Source organism: Macaca mulatta, chromosome 11 (genome assembly GCF_049350105.2).
Source record: "Macaca mulatta isolate MMU2019108-1 chromosome 11, T2T-MMU8v2.0, whole genome shotgun sequence".
Taxonomy (NCBI): Eukaryota; Metazoa; Chordata; class Mammalia; order Primates; family Cercopithecidae; genus Macaca; species Macaca mulatta.
The window spans coordinates 37,307,906-37,334,908 of record NC_133416.1 but is presented as its reverse complement, the minus strand read 5'-3'; positions in this window follow the sequence as shown (position 1 = coordinate 37,334,908).

The window sequence follows — 27,003 nt, the reverse complement described above, 5'->3', positions numbered from 1 at the left end:
AGCATATTCTTAAGAGCGTTCCCAAATATCCTTCCTCAGGTTCCACTTCTCATCGGAAGATGATTCCTTTTTCACCACAAGAATCCGGGTGCCACTTAATAACCACTTAGTGCTCAAACACTGCTATGAGAAAAAAGATATAATGCCCTGTGGAATGCACACATCACAACGCAGTTTCTCAGAAAGCTTCTCTCCAGTTTTTATCTGAAGACACCTCCTATTTTGCATCAAGTGCGAATGTGCTCCCAAATGTCCCTTCACAAATCCGTCAATGACTCAGTTTCAAAACTGCGTAATAGAAAGAAAGTTTTATTTATGTGAGATGCATAGACATATCTATCTCAAAGCAGTTTAACAGAAAGCTTCTTCCCAATTTTTGTCTAAGGATACTTGCTTTTTCACCGTAGCCGTCCATATACTCTCAAATGTCCGGGGGTAGCTTATCCTCCAAAAGCGATTCCCCAGTCCTCATGAGTGGAAAGGTATAACTATTTGAGTGGAATGTACACGTAACAAGGCAGCTCCACGGAAATCTTCTCTCTAGTATCTATATGAAGATATTGCCCTTTTCATCGTAAGCCTTAAAGCGCTCCCGAGTATCCCTTAGCTGACTCACCTGAAACAGTGTTAGAATACTGGTCAATGAAAACAGAAGGTTAAATGTGCGAGTGGAATGCACGTGACCTAGAGAAGTTTCACAGAAGGTTTCCTTCTTGTTTTTATTGGAGAGTATTTCTTTTTCAGCATATTCTTAAGAGTGTTCCCTAAAGTATTTTCTCAGTTTCTACAGAAACAGTGATTTCAAACTGTTCAATACAAAGAATGATTTAACTCTATGAGATGGACACAAGCATCACAACCAGGTTCTCCAAAAGCTTCTCTCCAGTTTCAAAACTGCGTCATAGAAATAAAGATTTATCTATGTGAAATGAATAGACATATCTATTACAAAGTGGTGTGAGAGAATGCTTCTTTCCAGTTTTTGTCTGAGGATAATTCCTTTTTCAAATAGCCATCTGTACACTCCCGAATGTCCTCTGGAAGTGTTTTCTCCATACGGGATTCCCCAATCCTCTATGAGAAGAAAGGTTTCACTCTGTGAGTGGAATGTACACATCAAAAGCACTTTCTTGGAAATCTTCTGTCCAGTATCTATCTGAAGATATTTCCGTTTTCTCCATAAGCCTCAAAGTGCTCCCGAGTGTAACTTAGCTGACTCACCTAAAACAGTGTTAGAATACTGCCCAATGAAAACAGAAGATTAACAATGCGAGTGGACTTCACGTGGCGTAGAGCTGTTTCACAGAAAGATTCCTTCTGGTTTTTATTGGAGGCTACGTCTTTTTCAGCATATCCTTAAGAGCGTTCCCAAATGTCCTTTCTCAGGTTCCACGGAAACAGTGATTTCAAACTGCTCAATCCAAGAATGATTCAACTCTATGCGATAAATACACTGAGCACAAAGCAGTTGCTCTGAAAGCTTCTCAAGAGTTTTCATGTGAAGACGTTTCCTTTCTCACCAGAAGCCTCCGGGCGCAACTCGATACCCCTTCACAGATTCCTCAAAGACAGAGTTTCCAATCTGGGCAATGTAGTGGAAGCTTTAACTCTCTGAAATGAATGCACACCTCAGAGAGCAGTTTCTTGGAACGTTTCTTTCTGGTTTGTATTTCCAGATATTTCACTTTTTGCCATAGTCTTCAATGCACTGCAAAATATCACTTTTCAGTTTTAAAGAAACAGTGCTCAAACACTGCTATGAGAAAAAAGGTATAACGCCCTGTGGAATGCAAACTTCAAAACGTAGTTTCTTAGAAAGCTTCTTTCCAGTTTTTTTCTGAAGTATTTAAAATCAAGCGCAAATGTGCTCTCGAATGTCCCTTTGCAAATCCATCAATGATGCAGTTTCAAAACTGCGTAATAGAAAGAAAGTTTTATCTATGTGAGATGCATAGACATATCTATCACAAAGCAGTTTCACAGAAAGCTTCTTTCTGGTTTTTGTCTGACCGTATTTGCTTTTTCACCATAGCCGTCCATATACTCCAAAATGTCCTGTGGTAGCTTACTCTCCAAGTGGAATTCCCTGGTCCTCTATGAGAAGAAAGGTAAAACTTTGTGAGTGGAATGCACACTTAAGAAATCAGCTCCACGGAAATCCTCTCTCCAGTATCTTTCTGAAGATATTGCCCTTTACACCTTAAGCCTAAAATCGCTCCCCATTATCCCTTAGCTGACTCACCTAAAACCGGATATTTCACTTTTTGCCATAGACTTCAAAGTGCTGCAAAATATCACCTTTTCAGTTTTACAGGAACAGTGCTCAAACACTCCTATGAGAAAAAGGAATAACGCCCTGTGGAATGCACACATCACAACGCAGTTTGTCAAAAAGCTTCTCTCCAGTTTTTACCTGAAGATATCTCCCATTTAATGTCAAGCACGAATGTGCTCCCAAATATCCCTTCGCAAATCCCTCCATGACACAGTTTCAAAACTGCGTAATAGAAAGAAAGTTTTATCTACATGTGATACAAAGACATATCTATCACAAAGCAGTTTCACAGAAAGCTTCTTTCCAGTTTTTGTCTGAGGATACTATCCTTTTCACCACAGCCGTCCATATACTCCAAATGTCCGGTGATAGCTTATTCTCCAAATGGGATTCACCTGTCCTCTATGAGAATAAAGCTATAACTCTGTGAGTGGAATGCTCATATAACAAAGCAGGTCCACAGAAATCTTCCCTCCAGTATCTATCTGAAGATATTTCCTATTTCACCGTAAGCCTCAAAGCGCTCCCGAGTACCCCTTAGCTGACTCACCTAAAACAGTGTTAGAATACTGCTCAATGAAAAGAGAAGCTTAAATTTCCGAGGGGAATGCACGTGACCTAGAGCAGTTTCACAGAAGGTTTCCTTCCAGTTATTATTGGAGTAGATTTCTTTTTCAGCATATTCTTGAGACTGTTCCCAAATGTCCTTTCCCAGTTTCCACCAAAACAGTGATTTCAAATAGCTCAATACAAAGAATTATTTAACTCTATGAGTCGGATACACACATCACAAACCAGGTTCTCCAAAAGGTTCTCTCCAGTTTTCATTATAAGACGTTCCCTTTCTTAGTGCAAGCATATGGGCGCCACTTAATATCCCTTCACAGATTAATCAGAGACAGAGTTTCCAAACTGGGCAACATAGTGTCAACTTTAACTCTCTGAAATGAATGCACACGCCAGAGAGAAGTTTCTTGGAACGTTGGTTTCTGGCTTTTATTCCTGGATATTACACTTTTCGCCATATTCTTCACAGCGTAGCAAAATATCCCTTTTTCAGTTTTACAATTACAGTGTTCAAACACTGTCTTACGAGAAAAGAGGTATAGCTCCCTGGGTGGATAGCACACATCACAAAGCAATTTCTCCGAAAGCTTCTCTCCAGTTTTTATCTGGTGATACTTCCTATTTCCTCATAAGCCTTAATGTACTCCCAAATATCCTTTCGGGAATCAGTCCACGACACAGTTTCAGCAGTGTGTAATAGAAAGAAAGATTTATCTAAGTGAGATGAATAGACATATCTCTTACAAAGCAGTTTGAGAGAACGTTTCTTTCCAGTTTTTGTCTGAGGATAATGCCTTTTTCACCATAGCTGTCTGTATACTCCCGAATGTCCCCTGATAGCATTTTCTCCAAATGGGATTCCCCAATCCTCTATGAGACGAAAGGTTTCACTCTCTGAGGGGAATGTGCACGTCAAAAGCTCCAACTCGGAAATCTTCTCTCCAGTATCTCTCTGAGGATATTTCCGTTTTCACCCTAAGCCTCAAAGTGCTCCCGAGTGTCCCTTAGCTGACTCACCTAAAACAGTGTTAGAATACTGCCAAATGAAAACAGAAGATTAACAGTGTGAGTGGACTTCACCTGACCTAGAGCAGTTTCACAGAAAGATTCCTTCTGGTTTTTATTGGAGGTTACGTCTTTTTCACCATATATTTAAGGGCGTTCCCAAATGTCCTTTCTCAGGTTCCATGGAAACAGTGATTTCAAACTGCTAAATTCAAAGAATGATTCAACTCTATGAGGTGAATAAACACAGCACAAAGCAGTTGCTCTGAAAGCTTCTCACCAGTGTTCATGTGAAGTCCTATTCTTTCTCAATGGAAGCCTCCAGACGCCACTTAATATCCCTTTCCAGATTCCTCAAAGACAGTGTTTCCCAACTGGGCAACGTAGTGGAAGCTTTAACTCTCTGAAATGAAAGCAAACCCCTGACAGCAGTTTCTTGGAATGTTTCTTTCTGGTTTGTATTTCCGAATATTTCACTTTTTGCCATAGTCTTCAACGTGCTACACAATATCTCTTTTTCAGTTTTACAGGAACAGTGCTCAAACACTGCCTTATGAGAAAAGAGGTATAATTCCCTGAGTGGAATGTGCACATCACAAAGTAGTCTCTCGAGAAGCTTCACTCCAGTATTTATCAGAAGATATTTTCTGTTTCCCCACAGGACTGAAGATGTCTCCGAATGTCCCTTCACCAATCCGTCTATGATGAATATCAATCCGTCTATGATGCAGTATCAACAGTATGACGAGTGGAATGCACACATCACAAAGGAGCTCCTCGTAAATCTTCTCTCCCATATCCACAGAAACAGTGATTTCAAACTGCTCAATTCAAAGAATGATTCAACTCTATGATACGAATACACACAGCATAAAGCACTTGCTCCGAAAACTTCTCCCTGGTTTTCATGCAAAGACGTTTCCTTTCTCACCAGAAGCCTCTGGGTGCCACTTAATATCCCTTCACAGATTCCTCCAAGACAGAGATTCCAAAATGGGCAACGTAGTGAAAGCTTTAAATCTCTGAAATGAATGCACTCGTCAGAGAGCAGTTTCTTAGAATGCTTCTTTCTGGGTTTTATTTCCAGATATTTCACTTTTCACCATAGTCTTCAGTGCGCTACAAAATATCAGGTTTTCAGTTTTACAGGAATTGTTCAAACACTGTCTTATGAGAAAAGAGGTATAACTCCCTGGGTGGAATGCACACATCACAAAGCGGATTCTCCCAAAACTTCTCTCCAGTTTTTATCTGGTGATATGTCCTATTTCCCCATAAGCCTTAATGTGCTACCGAATGACCCTTCGGGAGTCCGTCCATGATGCAGTTTCAAAACTGCATAGTAGAAAGAAAGATTTATCTAAAGGAGATGAATAGACATATCTATTACAAAGCTGTGTGAGAGAACGCTTCTTTTCTGTTTTTGTCTGAGGATAATTCCTTTTTCACCATAGCCATCTGTATACTCCCGAATGTCCCCTGGTAGCGTTTTATCCAAACTAGATACCCCAATCCTCTATGAGAAAAAAGTTTTCACTCTGTGAGTGGAATGTACACGTCAAATGCACCTCCTTGGAAATCTCTCCAGTATCTATCTGAAGATATTTCCGTTTTCACCATAAACATCAAAGCGCTCCCGAGTGTCCCTTAGTTGATTAATCTAAAACTGTGTTAGAATACTGCCCAATGAAAAGAGAAGCTTAACAGTGCGAGTAGACTTCATGCGAGCTAGAGCAGTTTCACAGAAAGTTTCCTTCTGGTTTTTACTTGAAGTTTTTTCCTTTTCAGCATATTCTTAAGAGCATTCCCAAATGTCCTTCCTCAGGTGCCACAGAGACACTAATTTCAAACTGCTCAATCTGAAGACTGATTCACCTCTATGAGATGAATACACACAGCACAAAGCAGTTGCTCTGAAAGCTTCTCACCAGTTTTCATGTGAAGGTTTTTCCTTTCTCGCGGGAAGCCTCTGGGAGCCACTTAATATCCCTTCCCAGATTCCTCAAAGACAGAGTTTCCAAACTGGGCAATGTAGTGGAAGCTTTAACTCTCTGAAATGAATGCACTCGTCAGAGAGGAGTTTCTTGGAACGCTTCTTTCTGGGTTTTATTTCCAGATATTTCACTTTTTGCCATAGTGCTTCAATGCACTGCAAAATATCACTTTTTCAGTTTTATATTAACAGTGTTTGAACACTGCCTTATGAGAAAAGAGGTATAATTCCCTCAGTGGATTGCACACATCACAAGGCAGTCTCTCAGTAAGCTTCACTCCAGTATTTATCAGAAGATATTTCCTATTTCCCAACAGGCCTGAATGTGTCTCTGAATGTTCCTTCGTGAATCCATCTATGACGAGTATCAATCCATGTATGATGCAATATCAACACTATGTCAAGTGGGCTGCACACGTCACAAAGGAGCTCCTCGGATATCTTCTCTCCAGCATTCATTGGAAGATATTGCCCTTTTCACCGTAAGCCTCAAGGTGCTCCCGAGTATCCCTTATCTGACTCACCTAAAACAGTGTTAGAATACTGCTGAATGAAAACAGATGCTTAACTGTGCGAATGCATTTCATGTGACCTAGAGCAGTTTCACAGAATGTTTCCTTCTGGTTTTTATCGGAGGGTATTCCTTTTCCAGCATATTCTTCGGAGAGTTCCCAAATATCCTTTCACCTGTTCCAGAGAAACAGGGATTTCTGACCGCTATATCCAAAGAATGATTTAACTCTATGAGATTAATACACACATCACAGAGCACATACTCCGAAAGCTTCTCTCCACTTCTCATCGGAAGATGTTTCCTTTCTCACCGCAAGAATCTGGGCGCAACTTAATATCCCTTTCCAGACTCCACAAAGACAGAGTTTCCAAACTGGGCAACGTAGTGGAAGCTTTAACTCTCTGAAATGAATGTACACCCCAAAGAGCAGTTTCTTGGAACCTTTCTTTCTGGTTTTGATTTCCGGATATTTCACTTTTTGCCATAGTCTTCAATGTGCTGCAAAATAAGACTTTTTCAGTTTTACAGGAACAGTGCCACTGCCATGAGGAAAAAAGGTATAACGCCCTGTGGAATGCACACATCACAACGCAGTTTCTCAGAAAGCTTCTTTCCAGTTTTATCTGAAGATACATTCTATATAACGTGAAGCATGGATGTGCTCCTGGATGTCCCTTCACAAAACCTTCCATGATGCAGTTTCAAAACTGCGTAATAGAAAGAAAGTTTTATCTATGTGAGATGTATAGACATATCTATCACAAATCAGTTTCACAGAAAGTCTCTTTCCAGTTTTTGTCTGAGGATAGTTGCTTTTTCACCATAGCCATCTGTATAGTCCCTATGTCCCCTGGTAGCATTTTCTTCAAACGGGATTCGCCAATCCTCTATTAGAAGAAAGGTTTCACTCAGTGAGTTGAATGTTCAGGTCAAAAGCATGTGCTCGGTAATCTTCTCTCAAGTATCTATCTGAAGATATTTCCGTTTCCACCATAAGCCGCAAAGCGCTCCTGAGTGTCCCTTAGCTGACTCACCTAAAACAGTGTTAGAATAGTGCCAAATGAAAACAGAAGCTTAAGAGTGCGAGTGGACTTCACGTGGCCTAGAACAGTTTCACAGAAAGTTTCCTTCTTGTTTTTATTGGAGGTTATGTCTTTTTCAGCATATTCTTCAGAGCGTTCCCAAATATCCTTTCTCAGGTTCCACAGAAACAGTGATTTCAAACTGTTCAATCCAAAGAATGATTCAATACCATGAGATGAATACACACAGCAGAAAGCAGTTGCTCCGAAAGCTGCTCACCACTTCTCATGGGAAGAAGTTTCCTTTCTCACTGGAAGCTTCTGGGTGCCACTTAATATCCCTTCACAGATTCCTCAAAGAAAGAGTTTCCAACCTGGACAATGTAATGGAATCTTTCACTCTCTGAAATGATTGCACTCCTCAGAGAGCAGTTTCTCGGAATGCTTCCACCTGGGTTTTGTTTCCTGATATTTCACTTTTCGCCATAGTCTTCAATGAGGTGCAAAATATCACTTTTCAGTTTCACAGGAACAGTGTTTGAGCACTGCCTTATGAGAAAAGAGGTAAAATTCCCTGAGTAGAATGCACATATCACAAAGCAGTCTCTCAGAAAGCTTCACTCCAGTATTTATCAGAAGATATTTCCTATTTTCCCACAGGCCTTAAAGTGTCTCTGAATGTCCCTTCACATGTCCGTCTATGACGAGTATCAATCCGTCTATGACGCAGTATCAACACAATGATGAGCGGAATGCACACGTCACAAAGGAACTCCACGGAAATCTTCTCTCCAGTATCTATCGGAAGATATTTCCGTTTTCACCGTAAGCCTCAAGGTGCTCCCGAGTATCCCTTAGCTGACTCACCTAAAAGAGTGTTAGAATACTGCTCAATGAAAACAGAAGCTTAACTGTGTAAATAAAATTCACGTGACCTTGAGCAGTTTCACAGAGTTTCCTTCTTGTTTTTAGTGGAGGGTGTTACTTTTTCAGCATTTTCTTATGAGTGTTCTCAAATATGCTTTCTCAGGTTCCACAGAAACAGTGATTTCAAACTGCTCAATCCAAAGAATGATTTAACTCTATGAGATGAATACGCACATCACAAAGAACTTGCTCCGAAAGCTTCTCTCCACTTCACATTGGAAGACATTTCCTTTTTCACCACAGGAATCCGGGCGCCAGTTAATATCCCTTCCCAGATTCCCCAAAGACAGAACTTCCAAACTGGGCAACGTAGTGGAAGCTTTAACTCTCTGAAATGAATACACACCCCTGAGAGCTCTTTTTTGGAACGTTTCTTTCTTGTTTTTATTGAGGATATTTCTCTTCTTGCCATAGTATTCAACGTGCTGCAAAATATCACCTTTTCAGGTTTACAGGAACAGTGGTCAAACACTGCTATGAGCAAAAAGGTATAATGCCCTGTGGAATGCACACATCACAACGCAGTTTCTCAGAAAGCTTCTCTCCAGTTTTTATCTGAAGATATCTCCTATTTAATGTTAAGCGCGAATGTGCTCCCGAATGTCCCTTCACAAATCCATCCATGACGCAGTCTCAAACTGCATAATAGAAAGAAAGTGTTATCTATGTGAGATGCATAGACACATCTATCACAAAGCAGTTTCACAGAAAGCTTCTTTCCAGTTTTTGTTTGAGGATATTGCTTTTCACCATAGCCGTCCATATATTCCAAAATGTCCCGTAGTAACTTATTCCCCAAATGGATTCCTCCATCTTCTATGAGAAGAAATGTTTAACTCTGTGTGTGGAATGCACACGTAACAATGCAGCTTGACAGAAACCTTCTCTCCGGTATCTATCTGAAGATATTTCCCTTTTCACCATAAGCCTCAAAGAGCTCCCGAGTATCCCTTAGCTGAATCAGACCTACAGCAGTTTCACAGAGGGTTTCTTTCTGGATTTTTTGGAGGGTATTTCATTTCCAGCATATTCTTAGAGTGTTCCCAAATGTCCTTTCTTAGGTTCTGCAGAAACAGTGATTTCAAACTGCTCAATACAAAGAATGATTTAACTCGATGAGATGGATACACACATCATGAACCAGGTTCTCCAAAAGCTTCTCTCCAGTTTTCATTCTAAGATGTTTTCTTTCTCACAGCAAGCATCCGGGAACCACTTAATATCTCTTCACAGATTAATCAGAGACAGTTTCCAAACTTGGCAACATAGTGTCAACTTTCATTCTGTGAAATGCATGCACACACCAGAAAGAAGTTTCTTGGAACATTGCTTTCTGGGTTTTATTCCCGTATATTTCACCTTTCGCCATATTTTTCAAAGCACTTCAAAATATCCCTTTTTCAGTTTTACAGGAACAGTGTTCTACCACTGTCTTATGAGAAAAGAGGAATAACTCCCTGGGTGGAATGCACACATGACAAAGCGATTTCTCTGAAAGCTACTCTTCAGTTTTTATTTGGTGATATTTCCTATTTTCCCAGAAGCCTTAATGTGCTCCCGAATGTCTCTTCGGGAATCCATCCATGACACAGATTCAAAACTACGTAATACAAATAAAGATATAACTAAGTGAGATGAATAGACATATCTATTACAAAGCAGTGTGAGAGTACGCTTCTTTCCAGTTTTTGTCTGAGGATAATTCCTTTTTCACCGTAGCTGTGTGTATACTTCCAAATGTCCCCTTGTAGCGTTTTCTCCAAACGGGATTCTCTGATCCTCTATGAGAAGAAAGGTTTAACTCTTTGAGAGGAATGTACTCGTCAAATGCACCTTCTCGGAAATCTTCTCTCCAGTATCTACCTGAAGATATTTCCATTCTTGACAAAAGCCTCAAAGCGCTCCCGAGTGTTCCTTAGCAGGTGAACCTAAAACAGTGTTAGAATACTGCCCAATGAAAACAGAAACTTAACAGTGTGAGTGGACTTCAAGTGGCCTAGAGCAGTTTCACAGAAAGTTTCCTTCTGGTTTTTATTGGAGGTTATGTCTTTTTCCGCATATTCTTAAAAGCATTTCCAAATGTCCTTTCTCAGGTCCCACAGAAACAGTGATTTCAAACTGCTCAATCAAAAGAATGATTCAACACATTGAGATGAATACACACAGCACAAAGCAGTTGCTCCGAAATCTTTTCACCAGTTTTCGTGCAAAGACGTTTCCTTTCTTACGTTAACCCTCCGGGTGCCACTTAATATCCCTTCACAGATTCCTCAAAGACATAGTTTCCAAACTGGGCATTGTAGAGGAAGCTTTAACTCTCTGAAATGAATGCACTCGTCAGAGAGTAGTTTCTTGGAACACTTCTTTCTGGGTTTTATTTCCAGATATTTCACTTTTCACCAAGTCTTCAATGCCCTGCAAAATATCACTTTTTGTGTTTTACAGGAACAGTGTTCAAACACTGTCTTATGAGAAAAGAGGTATAATTCCCTGAGTGGAATGCACACATCACAAAGCAGTCTCTCAGAAAGCTTCACTTCAGTATTTATCAGAAGATATTTCCTATTGCCCTACAGGACTGAATGTGTCTCCGAATGTCCCTTTGCTAATCCGTCTATGACTCGTATCAATCTGTCTATGATGCAGTATCAACAATATGACGAGTGGAATGCACACGTCAAAAAGGAGCTCCTCGGAAACCTTCTCTCCAGTATCTATCAGAAGATATTTCCGTTTCCACCTACTGCCGCAAGGCTCTCCAGAGAATCCCTTAGTTGACATACCTAAAACAGTGTTAGAATACTACACAATTAAAACAGAAACTTAACTGTGTGAATGCAATTCACGTGACCTAGGAAAATTTTCCTTCTGGTTTTCATCTTAGGGTATTACTTTTCCAGTATGTTCTTAAGAGCGTTCCCAAATATACCTTCTCAGGTTCCACAGAAACTGTGATTTCAAACTGCTCAATCCAAAGAATGATTTAACTCTATGAGATGAATACACACATCACAAAGCTCTTGCTCCAAAAGCTTCTCTCCACTTCTCATAGGAAGACGTTTCCTTTCTCACCACAGGAATCCAGGCGCCACCTGATATCCCTTCCCAGATTGCTCAAAGACAAAGTTTCCAAACTGGGCAACGTAGTGGAAGCTTCCACTCTCTGAAATGAATGCACACCCCAGGGAACAGTGTCTTGGAACGTTTCCTTCTGGTTTGTATTTCCGTATATTTCACTTTTTGCCATAGTATTCAACGCACTGCAAAATATCACTTTTCCAGTTTTACAGGAACAGTGCTCAAACATTGCTATGAGAAAAAGGGTATAACGCCCTGTGGAATGCACACATCATAACGCAGTTTCTCAAAAAGCTACTTTCCAGTTTTTATCTAAAGATACATCCTATTTCATGTCAACTGTGAATGTGCTCCCGAATATCCCTTCTCAAATCCGTCCATGACGCAGTTTCAAAAATGCGTAATAGAAAGAAATTTTTATCTGTGGGAGATGCATAGACATATCTATCACAAAGCAGTTTCACAGAAAGCTTCTTTCCAGTTTTTTTCTGAGGATACTTGCTTTTTCACCACAGCCGTCCATACACTCCAAAATGTCCTGTGGTAGCTTATTTTGCAAAAGGGATTCCCCTGTGTTCTATGAGAAGAAATGTATAACTCTGTGAGTGGAATACACAGGTAACAAAGCAGCCCCACGGAAATCTTCTCTCTGGTTTCTATCAGAACATATTGCCCTTTTCAATGTAAGCCTCAAAAACGCTCCCGAGTATCCCTTAGCTCACTCACCTAAAACAGTGTTAGAATACTGGTCAATGAAAACAGAAGCTTAAATGTGCGAGTGCAATGCACGTGACCTCGAGCAGTCTCACAGATAGTTTCCTTCTGGTTTTTTTGGAGGGTATTTCTTTTTCAACATATTCGTAAGAGTGTTCCCAAATATTCTTTCTCAGTTTCCACAGAAACAGTGATTTCAAACTGCTCAATACAAACAATGATTTAACTCGATGAGATGGATATACACATCACAAACCAGGTTCTCTGATAGCTTCTCTCCAGTTTTCATTATAAGACGTTTCCTTTCTACTGCAAGCATCCGGGAGTCACTTAATATCCCTTCACAGATTAATCAGAGATAGAGTTAACAAACTGGTCAACGTAGTGTCATCTTTAACTTTCTGCAACAAATGCACACGCCAGAGAGAAGTTTCTTGGAAGGTTGCTTTCCGGGTTTTATTCCTGGATATTTCACTTTTCGCATTATTCATCCAAGTGCTACAAAATATCCCTTTTTCAGTTTTACAGGAACAGTGTTCAAACAGTGTCTTACCAGAAAAGAGATGTAACTCTCTGGGTGGAATGTACACAGCACAAAGTGGTTTCTCCGAAAACTTCTCTCCAGTATTTATCTGGTGATATTTCCTATTTCCCCACAAGCCTTAATGTGCTCCCGAATATCCCTTCGGGAATCCGTCCAAGAAGCAGTTTCAAAACTGCGTAATAGAAAGAAAGATTTATCTAAGTGAGATGAAAAGACATATCTATTACAAAGCAGTGTGAGAGAACGCTTCTTTCAGGTTTTAGTCTGAGGATAATTCCTTTTTCACCATAGAAGTCTGTATACTCCCGAATGTGCCCTAGTAGCCTTTTCTCCAAATGAGATTCCCTAATCCTATATGAGAAGAAAGGTTTCACTCTGTGAGTGGAATGTACATTTCAAAAGCCCCTCTAGGAAATCTTCTCTCCACTATCGTTCTGAAGATATTTCTGTTTTCACCAGAAGCCTCAAAGCACTCCCAAGTGTCCCTTAGCTGACTCACCTAAAACAGTGTTAGAATGCTGCCCAATGAAAAGAGAAGCTTACCAGTGCGAGTGGACTTCACAAGACCTAAAGCAGTTTCACAGAGAGTTTCCTTCTGATTTTTATTGGTGGTTATGTCTTTTTCACTATATTCTTAAGGGCGTTCCCAAATGTGCATTCTCAGTTTCCACAGAAACAGTGATTTCAAACTGCTCAATCCAAAGAATGATTTAACTGTATGAGGTGAATACACACAGCACAAAGCAGTTGCTCCAAAAGCTTCTCACCTGTTTTCATGTGAAGACGTTTAATTTCTCACCAGAAGCCTCCGGGCACCACTTAATATCCCTTCACAGATTCCTCAAAGACAGAGTTTCCAAACTGGGCAACGTAGTGGAAATTTTCAGTCTCTGAAATGAATGCACTCGTCAGAGAGCAGTTTCTTGGAACACTTCTTTCTGGATTTTATTTTAAGATATTTCACTTTTAGCCATAGTCTTCCACACGTTGCCAGATATCACTTTTTCATTTTTACATGAACAGTATTCGAACACTACCTTATGAGAAAAGAGGTATAATTCCCAGAGTGGAATGCACACGTCACAAAGCAGTCTCTCGGAAAGCTTCACTCCTGTATTATCAGAAAATATTTCCTATTTCCCCACAGGCCTGAATGTGTCTCTGAATGTCTCTTTGCTAATCCATCTATGACGAGTATCAATCCGTCTATGATGCAGTATCAACAATATGACGAGTGGAATGCACACGTCACAAAGGAGATCCTCGGAAATCTCTCCAGTATCTATCAGAATATATTTCCGTTTTCACCATAAGCCTCAAGGTGCTCCCGAGTATCCCTTAGCTGACACACCTAAAACAGTTTTAGAATACTGCTCAATGAAAACAGAAGCTTAACTGTGCGAATGCAATTCACGTGAACTAGAGTAGTTTCAGAAAAAGTTTCCTTCTGGTTTTTATCGGAGGGTATTACCTTTTCAGCATATTCTTAGGAACGTTCCTAAATATCCTTTCTCAGATTCCACAGAAACAGTGATTTCAAACTACTCAATCCAAAGAATGATTTAACTCTATGAGATGAATACACACATCACAAGGCACTTGCTCCGAAAGCTTCTCTCCACTTCTTATCAGAAGACGTTTCCTTTCTAATCACAAGAATCTGGGCGACTCTTAATATCTTTTGCCAGATTCCTGAAAGACACAGTTTCCAAACCGGGCAATGTATTGGAAGCTTTAACTCTCTGAAATGAATGCACACCCCAGAGAGCAGTTTCTTGGAACGTTTCTTTCTGGTTTTTATTTCCGCATATTTCACTGTTTGCCATAGTCTTCAACGTGCTACAAAATATCACTTTTTCAGTTTTCCAGGAACAGTGCTCAAACACTGCTATGAGAAAAAAGCTATAACGCCCTGTGGAATGCACACATCACAACGCAATTTCTCCAAAAGCACCTTTCCAGTTTTTATCTGAAAATACTACCTATTTAACGTCAAGCACGAATGTCCTCCCGAATGTCCCTTTGCAATTCCATACATGACGCAGTTTCAAAACTGCGCAATAGAAAGAAAGTTTTATCTATGTGAGTTGCATAGACATATCTATCACAAAGAAGTTTCACAGAAAGCTTCTTTACTGTTTTTCTCTGAGGATACTTGCTTTTTCACCATAGCAGTCCATATACTCCCAAATGTCCCGTAGTAGCTTATTCTCCAAAAGATATTCCCCAGTGTTCTATGAGAAGAAGGGTATAACTCTGTGAGTGGAATGCACACGTAACAGGGCAGCTACACGGAAATCTTCTCTCCAATATCTATCTGAAGATATTCCCCTCTTCACCATAAGCCTCAAAGCGCTCCCGAGTATCCCTTAGCTGACTCACCTAAAACAGTGTTAGAATACTGGTCTTGAAAACAGAAGCTTACATGTGCGAGTGGAATGCACGTGACCTAGAGCAGTTTCACAGAAGGTTTCCTTCTGGTGTTTATTGGAGGGTATTTCTTTTTCAGCATATTCTTAAGAGTGTTCCCAAATGTCCTTTCTCAGTTTCCACAGAAACAACGATTTCGAACTGCTCAATACAAAGAATGATTTAACTCTATGAGATGGATACACACATCACAAACCAGGTTCTCCGAAAGCTTCTTTCCAGTTTTCATTATAAGTCATTTCCTTTCTCACTGCAAGCATCCGGGCGACACTTAATATCCCCTCACAGATTAATCAGAGACAGAGTTTCCAAACTGGGCACCATAGTGTCCACTTTAACTCTCTGAAATGAATGCAAATGCCATAGAGGAGTTTCTTGGAACATTGCTTTCTAGGTTTTATTCCCAGATATTTCACTTTTTGCCATATTCTTCAAAGCTCTGCAAAATATCCCTTTTTCAGTTTTACAGGAAGAGTGTTCAAACACTGTCTTAAGAGAAAAGAGGTATAACTCCCTGTGTGGAACGCACATTTCAAAAAGCGATTTTTCTGAAAGGTTGTCTCCAGTTTTTATAGCGTGATATTTTTATTTCCACATAATCCTCAATGTGCTCCCGAATGTCCCCTCGGGAATGTGTTCATGATGCAGTTTCAAAACTGTCTTATAGAAAGAATGATTTATCTACATGAGATGAATAGATATATGTATTACAAAGCAGTTTGAGAGAACGCTACTTTCCAGTTTTTGTCTGAGGATAATTCCTTTTTCACCATAGCTGTATGTATACTCCTGAATGTCCCCTGAATTTTCTCTAAACGGGATTCCCCAATCCTCTATGAGAAGGAAGGTTTCACTCTGTCAGTGGAATGTACACATCAAAAAGACCTCTTTAGAAATATTCTTACCAGTATCTATCAGAAGATATTTCCGTTTTCACCATAAGCCTCAAAGCGCTCCCGAGTGTCTCTTAGCTGACTCACCTAGAACAGTGTTAGGACACTCCCAATGAAAACAGAAGTTTAACAGTGTGAGTGGACTTCACGTGACCTAGAACAGTTTTACAGAAAGATTCCTTCTGGTTTTTATTGGAGGTTATGCCTTTTTCAACATATTCTTAAGGGCGTTCCCCAATGTCCTTTCTCAGGTTCCACAGAAACAATGATTTCAAACTGCTAAATTCAAATAATCATCCACTCTATGAGGTGAATACACACAGCACAAAGCTGTTGCTCCAAAAGCTTCTCACCAGTGTTCATGCAAAGTCGTTTCCTTTCTCACTGGAAGCCTCTGGGCGCCACTTAATATCCCTTCCCAGATTCCTCAAAAACAGAGTTTCCAAAATGGACACTGTAGTGGATCATTTAACTCTGTGAAATGAAAGTACACCCTAGAGAGCAGTTTCTTGGAACGTTTCTTTCTGGTTTGTATTTCCGAATATTTCACTTTTTGCCATAAACTTCAACATGCTGCAAAATATCACTTTTTCAGTTTTACACGAACAGTGATCAAATACTGCCTAATGAGAAAAGAGGTATAATTCCCTGAGTGGAATACACACATCGCAAAGCAGTCTCTCAAAAACCTTCACTCCAGTATTTATCAGAAGATATTTCCTGTTTCTCCACAGGCCTGAATGTTTCTCCGCATGTCCCTTCGAGAATCCATCTATGAGGATTATCAATCCGTCTGTGACTCAGTATCAACACTATTACGAGTGGAATGCACAGGTCACTAGGAGCTCCTTGGAAAGCTTCTCTCCAGCATCTATCAGAAGATATTTCCGTTTACACTGTAAGCCTCAAGGCGCTCCCGAGTAACCCTTAGTTTACTCACATAAAACAGTGTCAAAATACTGCTCAATGAAAACGGAAGCTTAACTGTGTGAATGCAATTCATGTGACCTAGAGCAGTTTCACAGAAAGTTTCCTTCTGGTATTTATCGGAGGGTATTACCTTTCCAGCATATTCTTAAGAGCGTTCCCAAATATCCTTTCTCAGTTTCCAAAGAAACAGTGATTTCAAACTGCTCAATCCAAAGAATGCTTTAACTCTATGAGATGAAAACATACATTGCAAAGCACATGCTCTGAAAGCTTCTCTCCACTTGTCATCGGAAGATGATTATTTTCTCACAACAAGAATCCTGGCGTCACTTAACATACCTTCCCAGATTCCTCAAAGAAAGAGTTTCCAAACTGGGCAACGTAGTGGAAGCTTTAACTCTCTGAAATGAATGGACACCCCAGAGAACAACTTCTTGGAACGTTTCTTTCTGGTTTGTATTTCCGGATATTTCACTTTTCACCATAGTCTTCAACGTACTGCAAAATATCTTTTTCTCAGTTTTACAGGAACAGAGCTCAAACACTGCTATGATAAAAAATTTATAACGCCCTGTGGAACGCACACATCACAACGCAGTTTCTCGGAAAGCTTCTCTCCAGTTTTTATCTGAAGATATCTCCTCTTTAACCTCAAGGGCGAATGTGCTCTGGAAAGTCCCTTCACAAATCCTTCCGTGACACAGTTTCAAAACTGCGTAATAGAAAGAAAGTTTTATCTATGTGAGATGCATAGACACATCTATCACAAAGCAGTTTCACAGAAAGCTTCTTTCCAGTTTTTGCCTAAGGATACTTGCTTTTTCACCATAGCCGTCCATATATTCCCAAATGTCCCGTGATAGATTATTCTCCAAATGGGATTCCCACGCCCTCTATGAGAAGAAAGGTATAACTCTGTGAGTGGAATGCACATGTAACAAAGCAGCCCCACGGAAATCTTCTCTCCAGTATCTATCTGAAGATATTTCCTTTTTCACCGTAAGCCTCAACGTGCTCCCGAGTATCCCTTAGCTGACTCACCTGAAACAGTGTTAGAATACTGGTGAATGAAAACAGAAGCTTAAGTGTTAGAGTGGAATGCACACGACCTAGAGCAGTTTCACAGAAGGTTTCCTTCTGGTGTTCATTGGAAAGTATTACTTTTTCAGCATATTCTTAAGAGTGTTCCCAAATGTCCTTTCTCAGTTTCCACAGAAACAGTGATTTCAAACTGCTCAATACAAAGAATAGTTTAACTCTATGAGATGGATACATACATCACAAACCAGGCTCTCGGAATGCTTCTCTCCCGTTTTCATTATAAGACATTTTCTTTCTCACTGCAAGCATCCGGGCGCCACTTAATATCCCTTCACAGATTAATCAGAGACAGAGTATCAGAACTGGGCAACATAGTGTCCACTTTAACTCTCTGAAATGAATGCACACGCCAGAGAGAAGTTTCTTGGAAAGTTGCTTTCTGGGTTTTATTCCCGGATATTTCACTTTTCACCGTATTCTTCAAAGCAGTGTAAAATATCCCTTTTTCAGTTTTACAGGAACAATATTCAAACACTGTCTTACGATAAATGAGTTATAACTCCCTGCGTGTAATGCACACATCACAAAGCAGTTTCTCCAAAAGCTTCTCTCCAGTTTTTATGTGGTGATAATTCTTTTTTCAGCATAAGCCTCAAGTGCTCCCGAATGTCCCTTAGAGAATTTGTCCATGACGCAGTTTCAAAACTGCATAAGAGAAAGAAAGATTTATCTAAGTGAGATGAATAGACATATCCATTACAAAGCAGTGTGAGAGAACTTTTCCTCCTTTATCACCATAGCCCATAGCCGTCTGTGTAATCCCAGAAGTCCACTGGTAGCTTTTTCTCCAAACAGGATTCCCCAATCCTCTATGAGAAGAAAGGTTTCACTCTGTGAGTGGAATGCACACATCAAATTCACATCTTCAGAAATCTTCTCTCCAGTATCTATCTGAAGATATTTCCGTTTTCACCATACTGCCCAATGAAAACAGAGGCTTAACAGTGCGAGTGGACTTCACGTGGCTTAGAGTGGTTTCACTGAAAGTTTTCTTCTGGTTTTTATTGGAGGTTATGTCTTTTTCAGCATATTCTTAAAGCATTCCCAAATGTCCTTTCTCAGGTTCCACAGAAACAGTGATTTCAAACTGCTAAATCCAAGAATGATTTAAATCTATGACATGAACACAAACATCACAAAGCACTTGATCCGAAAGTTTCTCTCCACTTTTCATCAGAAGACGTTTCCTTTCTCAACACAAGAATCCGGGCTCCACTTGATATCCCTTCCCAGATTCCTCAAAGACAGATTTTCCAATCTGGGCAACGTAGTGGAAGCTTTAACTCTCTGAAATGAATGCGCTCGTCAGAGAGCAGTTTCTTGGATCCTTTCTTTCTGGTTTCTATTTGCAGATATTTCACTTTTCCCCATACTCTTCAACGTGCTGCAAAATATCACTTTTTCGGTTTCACAGGAACAGTGTTCAAACACTGCTATGAGAAAAAAGATATAACGACCTATGGAATGCACACATCACAACGCAGTTTCTCCAAAAGCTACTTTCCAGTTTTTATCTGAAGATATCTCCTATTTAACGTCAAGCGCGATGTGCTCCTGATTGTCCCTTCGCAAATCCGTCCATTACACATTTTCAAAATGCGTAATAGAAAGAAACTTTTATCTATGTGAGTTGCATAGACATTTCTCTCACAAAGCAGTTTCACAGAAAGCTTCTTTACTGTTTTTGTCTGAGGATACTTGCTTTTTCACCATAGCTGTCCAGCTACTCCCAAATGTCCTGTGGTAGCTTATTCTCCAAATGGGATTCCCCCATCCTCCATGAGAAGAAAGGTATAACTCTGTCAGTGGAATGCACATGTAACAAGGCAGTTCCATGGAAATCTTCTCTCCAGTATCTATCTGAAGATATTTCCCTTTTCACCATAAGCCTCCAAGCCCTCCCGAGTATCCATTAGCTGACTCACCTCAAACAGTGTTAGAATACTGGTCAATGAAAACAGAAGCTTTAGTGTGCGAGTGGAATGCACGTGACCTAGAGCAGTTTCACAGAAGGTTTCCTTCTGGTGTTTATTGGAGGGTATTTCCTTTTCAGCATATTCTTAAGAGTGTTCCCAAATGTTCTTTCCACAGAAAAAGTGATTTCAGACTGCTCAAAACACAGAATGATTTAACTCTATGAGATGGACACACACATCACAAACCAGCTTCTCTGAAAGCTTCTCTCCCGTTTTCATTATAAGACGTTTCCTTTCTCACCGCAAGCACCTGGATGCCACTTATATCCCTTCACAGGTTAATCAGAGACAGAGTTTCAAAAATTAGCAACATAGTGTGAACTTTAACTCTCTGAAATGAGTGCTCACGCCAAAGAGAAGTTTCTTGTAACTTTGCTTTCTGGGTTTTATTCCCAGATATTTCACTTTTCACCATATCCTTCAAAGCACTGCAAAATATCCCTTTTTCAGTTTTACAGGAACAGTGTTCAAACACTGTCTTATGAGAAAAGAGGTATAACTCCCTGAGTGGAACGCACACATCACAAAGCAGATTCTCTGAAAAGTTATTTCCAGTTTTTATCTGGTGACATTTCCTATTTCCCCATCAGCATTTAGTTGATCCCGAATGTCCCTTCGGGAATCCATCCATGACGCAGTTTCAAAACGGCGTAATAGAAATCTAAGTGAGATGAATAGACATAAGTATTATGAAGCAGTGTGAAAGAACGCTTCTTTCCAATATTTGTCTGAGGATAATTCCTTTTACACCATTGCCATATGTATACTCACGAATGTCCCCTGCGAGCCGTTTCTCCAAATGAGATTTCCCAATCCTCTATGAGAAGAAAGGTTTCACTCTGTGAGTGGAATGTACACGTCAAAAACACCTCCTCGGAAATCTTCTCTCCAGTATGTATCTGAAGATATTTCCATTTTCACCATAAGCCTCATAGCGCTCCTGCGTGACCCTTAGCTGACCCACCTAAAACAGTGTTAGAATACTGCTCAATGAAAATAGAAGCATTACAGTGTAAGTGGATTTCAGGTGACCTAGAGCAGTTTCACAAAAAGTTTCCTTCTGGTTTTTATTGGAAGTTATGTTTTTATCCACATATTCTTAAGAACATTCCCAAACGTTCTTTTCAGGTTCCATAGAAACAGTGATTTCAAACTGCTCAATCCAAATAATGACTCAACTCTATGAGATTAATACACACAGCACAAAGCAGTTTCTCTGAAAACTTCTCACCAGTTTTCATGCGAAGACGTTTCCTTTCTCACTGGAACCCTCAGGGTGAAACTTAATTTCACTTCACAGATTCCTCAAAGACAGAGTTTCCAAACTGGTCAACGTTGTGGAAGCTTTAACTCTCTGAAATGAATGCACTCGTCAGAAAGCAGTTTCTTGGAATGCTTCTATCTGGGGTTTATTTCCAGATATTTCACTTTTCGCCATAGTCTTCAACAAGCTGCAAAATATCACTTTTTCAGTTTTACAGGTTGAACACTGCTTTATGAGAAAAGAGGAATAATTCCCTGAGTGGAATGCACACATCACAAAGCAGTCTCTCGGACATCTTAACTCCAGTATTTGTCAGAAGATATTTCCTAATTTCCCACATGCCTGAATGTGTCTCCGAACATCTATCTGAAGATATTGCCCTGTTCACCATAAGCCTCAAAGTGCTCCCGAGTATTCCTTAGCTGACTCACCTAAAACAGTGTTAGAATACTGGTCAATGGAAACAGAAGCTTAAATGTGTGAGTGGAACGTGCGTAATCTAGAGCAGTTTCACAGAAGGTTTCCTTCTGGTTTTTATTGGAGGGTATTTCTTTTTCAGCATATTCTTAAGAGTGTTCCCAAATATCCTTTCTCGGTTTCCACAGAAACAGTGATTTCAAAGTGCTCAATACAAAGAATGATTTAACTCTATGAGATGGGTACACTCATCACAAACCAGGTTCTCCGAAAGCTTCTCTCCAGTTTTTATTATAAGATGTTTCCTTTCTCACCGCAGGCCTCCAGGCGCCACTTAATATCCCTTTACAGATTAGTCAGAGACAGAGTTTCCAAAATGAGCAACGTAGTGTCAACTTTAACTCTCTGAAATGAATGCACATGCTAGAGACAAGTTTCTTGGAACGTTGCTTTCTGGGTTTTATTCCCGGATATTTCACTTTTTGCCATATTCTCCAAAGCACTGCCAAATATCACTTTTTCAGTTTTACAGGAATAGTGCTCAAACACTGCTATGAGAAAAAAGGTATAATGCTTTGTTGAAAGCACATATCACAAAGCAGTTTCTCAGAAAGCTTCTCTCCAGTTTTTATCAGAAGATATCTCCTCTTTAACATCATGCGCATACGTGCTCCTGAATGTCACTTCACAAATCCGTCCATGACGCAGTTTCAAAACTGCATAATCGTAAGAAAGTTTTATCTATGTGAGATGCATAGACATATCTGTCACAAAGCAGTTTCACAGAAAGCTTTTTCCAGTTTTTGTCTGAGGATACTTGCTTTTTCACCATAGCCATCCATATACTCCCAAATGTCCCGTAGTAGCTTATTCTCCAAATGGGATTCCCCTGTCCTCTATGAGAAGAAAGGTATAACTCTGTGAGTGGAATGCACACATAAGAAACCAGCTCCATGGAAATCTTCTCTCCAGTATCTATCTGAATATATTGCCCTTTTCACCATAAGCCTCAAAGTGCTCCTGAGTATCCCTTAGCTGACTCACCTCAAACAGTGTTAGTATACTGCTCACTGAAAACAGAAGCTAAAATGTGTGAGTGGAATGCACGTGACCCAGAGCAGCTTCACAGAATGTTTTCTTCTGGTTTTTATTGGAGGGTATTTCTTTTTCAGCATATTCTTAAGAGTGTTCAGAAATGTTCTTTCTCAGTTTCCATAGAAACAGTGATTTCAATCTGCTCAACGCACAGAATGATTTAACTCTATGAGATGGATACACACATCACAAACCAGGTTCTCCGAAAGCTTCTCTCCAGTTTTCATTCTAAGACGTTTCCTTTCTCACCACAAGCATCCGGGCACCGCTTAATATCCCTTCACAGATTAATCAGAGACAGAGTTTCCAAACTGGGCAACGTACTGTCAACTTTAACTCTGAAACGAATGGACACACCAGAGAGAAGTTTCTTGGAATGTTGCTTTCTTGGTTTTATTCCCGGATATTTCACTTTTCGTCCTATTCTTCAAAGTGCTGCAAAATATCCCTTTTTCAGTTTTACCAGAACAGTGTTCAAACACTGTTTTATTAGAAAAGAGGTATAACTCCCTGGGTGGAATGCACACATCACAATGTGGTTTCTCCGAAAGCTTCTCTCCAGTGTTTATCTTGTCGTATATCCTATTTTCCCAGAAGCCTTAATGTGCTCCCAAATATCCCTTCGGAAATACGTCCATGACGCAGTTTCAAAACTGCATAATAGGAAGAAAGATTTATCTAATTGAGATGAATAGACATATCTATTACAAGGCAGTGTGAGAGAACGCTTCTTTCCAGTTTTTGTGTGAGGATAATGCCTTTTACATCATAGCCATCTGTACACTCCCGAATGTCCCTTGGTAGTGTTTTCTCCAAACGGGATTCCCCAATCCTCTATGAAAAGAAAGGTTTCACCGTGTGAGTGGAATGTACACGTCAAAAGCACCTCCTCGGAAATCTTCTCTGCAGTATGTATCTGAAGATATTTCCGTTTTCACCATAAGCCTCAAGGCGCTCCCGAATGTCCCTTAGCTGACTCACCTAAAACAGTGTTAGAATACTGCCCAATGAAAACGGAAGCTTAACAGTGCGAGTGGACTTCACATGGCCTAGAGCAGTTTCACAGAAAGTTTCTTTCTGGTTTTTAATTGGAGGTTATGTCTTTTTCAGCATATTCTTAAGAGCGTTCACAAATGTCCTTTCTCAGGATCCACAGAAACAGTGATTTCAAACTGGTCAATCAAAAGAATGATTCAAATCTCTGATATGAATACACAAAGCACAAAGCACTTGCTCCGAAAGCTCCTCTCCACTTCTCATCGCAAAATGTTTCCTTTCTCACAAGAAGCCTCCGGGCGCCACTGAATATCCCTTCCCAGATTCCTAAAAGACAGAGATTCCAAACTGAGCAATGTAGTGGAAGCTTTAACTTTCTGAAATGAATGCACACCCCAGAGATCAGTTTCTTGGAACGTTTATTTCTGGTTTTTATTTCTGAATATTTCACTTTTTGCCATAGTCTTCAAGGTACTGCAAAATATCACTTTTTCAGTTATACAGGAACAGTGCTCAAGCTCTGCTATGAGAAAAAAGTTATTACGGCCTGTGGAATGCACCCAAAACAACGCAGTTTCTCAGAAAGTTTCTCTCCAGTTTTTATCTCAAGATACCGCCTATTTAACGTCAAGCGTGAATGTGTTCCTGAATGTCCCTTCGCAAATCCGTCCATGATGCAGTTTCAAAACTGCGTAATAGAAAGAAAGTTTTATCTATGTGAGATGCATAGACATATCTATCACAAAGCAGTTTCACAGAAAGCTTCTTTCCAGTTTTTGTCTGAGGATAATTCCTTTTTCACCATAGCCGTCTGTATACACCCAAATGTCCCCTGGTAGCGTGTGCTCCAAACAGAATTCCCCAATCCTCTATGAGAAGAAAGTTTTCACCCTGTCAGTGGAATTTACACATCAAAAGCACATCCCCAGAAATCTTCTCTCCAGTATCTATCTGAAGATATTTCCGTTTTCACCATAAGCCTCAACGCCCTCCCGAGTGTCCCTTAGCTGACTCACCTAAAACGGTGTTAGAATACTACCCAATGAAAACAGAATCTTAACAGTGTGAGTGGACTTCACGTGGCCTAGAGCAGTTTCACAGAAAGTTTCCTTCTGGTTTTTATTGGAGGTTATGTCTCTCTCAGCATATTCTTAAGAGCGTTCCCAAATGTTCTTTCTGAGGTTCCACAGAAACAGTGATTTCAAACTGCTCAATCCAAAGAATGATTCAAATCTATGAGATGGATACACAAAGCACAAAGCAGTTGCTCTGAAAGCTTCTCACCAGTTTTCATGCGAAGACGTTTCCTTTCTCACTGGAAGCCTACAGGCCACACTTAACATCCCTTCACAGATTCCTCAAAGACAGAGTTTCCAAACTGGGCAATGTACTGGAAGCTTTAACTCTCTGAAATGAATGCACTCGTCAGAGAGCAGTTTCTTGGAACGCTTCTTTCTGGGTTTTATTTCCAGATATTTCACTTTTTGCCAAGTCTTCAATGCCCTGCAAAATATCACTTTTCGTGTTTTACAGGAAAAGTGTTCGAACACTGCCTTATGTGAAAAGAGGTATCATTCCCTGAGTGGAATGCACACATCACAAAGCAGTCTCTCAGAAAGCTTTACTCCAGTATTTATCAGAAGATATTTCTTATTTCCCCACAGGCCTGAATGTGTCTCTGAATGTCACTTGGCCAATCTTTCTATGACGGGTATCAATACGTCTATGATGCAGTGCCAACACTATGACGAGTGGAATGCACACGTCAAAATGAGCTCCTCGGAAATCTTCTCTCCAGTATCTATCAGAAGATATTTCCATTTTCACCGACAGCCTCAAGGCTCTCCAGAGTATCCCTTAGCTGATTCACCTAAAACAGTGTTAGAATACTACACAATTAAAACAGCAGCTTAACTGTGCGAATGTAATTCACGTGACCTAGAGCAGTTTCACAGAAAGCTTCCTTCTGGTTTTTATCAGAGGGTATTACTTTTTCAGCATATTCTTAAGAGCGTTCCCAAATATACTTTCTCAGGTTCCACAGAAACTGTGATTTCAAACTACTCAATCCTAAGAATGATTTAACTTTATGAGATGAATACACACATCACAAAGCTCTTGCTACGAAAACTTCTTTCCACTTCTCATCAGAAGACGTTTCCTTTCTCAGCACAGGATTCTGGACGCCACCTGATATCCCTTCCCAGATTCCTCAAAGGCAAAGTTTCCAAACTGGGCAACTTAGTGTTAACTTTAACTCTCTGAAATGAATGCACCCGCCAGAGAGATGTTTCTTGGAACGTTGCTTTCTAGGTTTTATTCTCGGATATTTCACTTTTTGCCATATTCTTTAAAGCACTGCAAAATATCACTTTCTAAGTTTTACAGGAACAGTGTTCAAACACTGTCTTAAGAGAAAAGAGGTGTAACTCCCTGGGTGGAATGCATACATCACAAAGCAGTTTCTCCCAAAGCTTCTCTCCAGTTTTTATATGGTGATATTTCCTCTTTCCTCATAAGCCTTAATGTGCTCCCGAATGTCTCTTCAAGAATCCGTCCACGACGCAGGTTCAAAACAGCGTAATAGAAAGATTTATCTAAGTGAGAAGAATAGACATATCTATTACAAAGCAGTGTGAGAGAATGCTTCTTTCCACTTTTTTTCTGAGGATAATTCCTTTTTCACCATAGCCGTCTGTATGCTCCCGAATGTCCCCTGGTAGCGTTTTCTCCAAACGGGATTCCCCAATCCTCTATGAGAAGAAAGGTTTCACTCTGTGAGTGGAATGTACACGTCAAATGCACCTCTTTGGAAATCTTCTCTCCAGTATCTATCCGAATATATTTCCCTTTTCACCATAAGCATCAAAGCGCTGCCGAGTGTCCCTTAGCTGACTCACCTAAAACAGTGTTAGAATACTGCCCAATGAAAACAGAAGCTTAGCAGTGCGAATGGACTTCACGTGGCCTAGAGCAGTTTCACAGAAAGTTTCCTTCTGGATTATATTGCAGGTTATGTCTTTTTCAGCATATTCTTAAGGGCGTTCCCAAATGTCCTTTCTAAGGTTGCAAAGAAACAGTGATTTCAAACTGCTCAATCCAAAGAATGATTCAACTCTATGAGATGAATACACACAGAACAAAGCAGTTGCTCCGAAAGCTTCTCATAGCTTTCATGTGAGGACGTTTCCTTTCTCACCTGAAGTCTCCAGGTGCCACTTAATATCCCTTCACAGATTCCTCAAAGACAGAATTTCCAAAT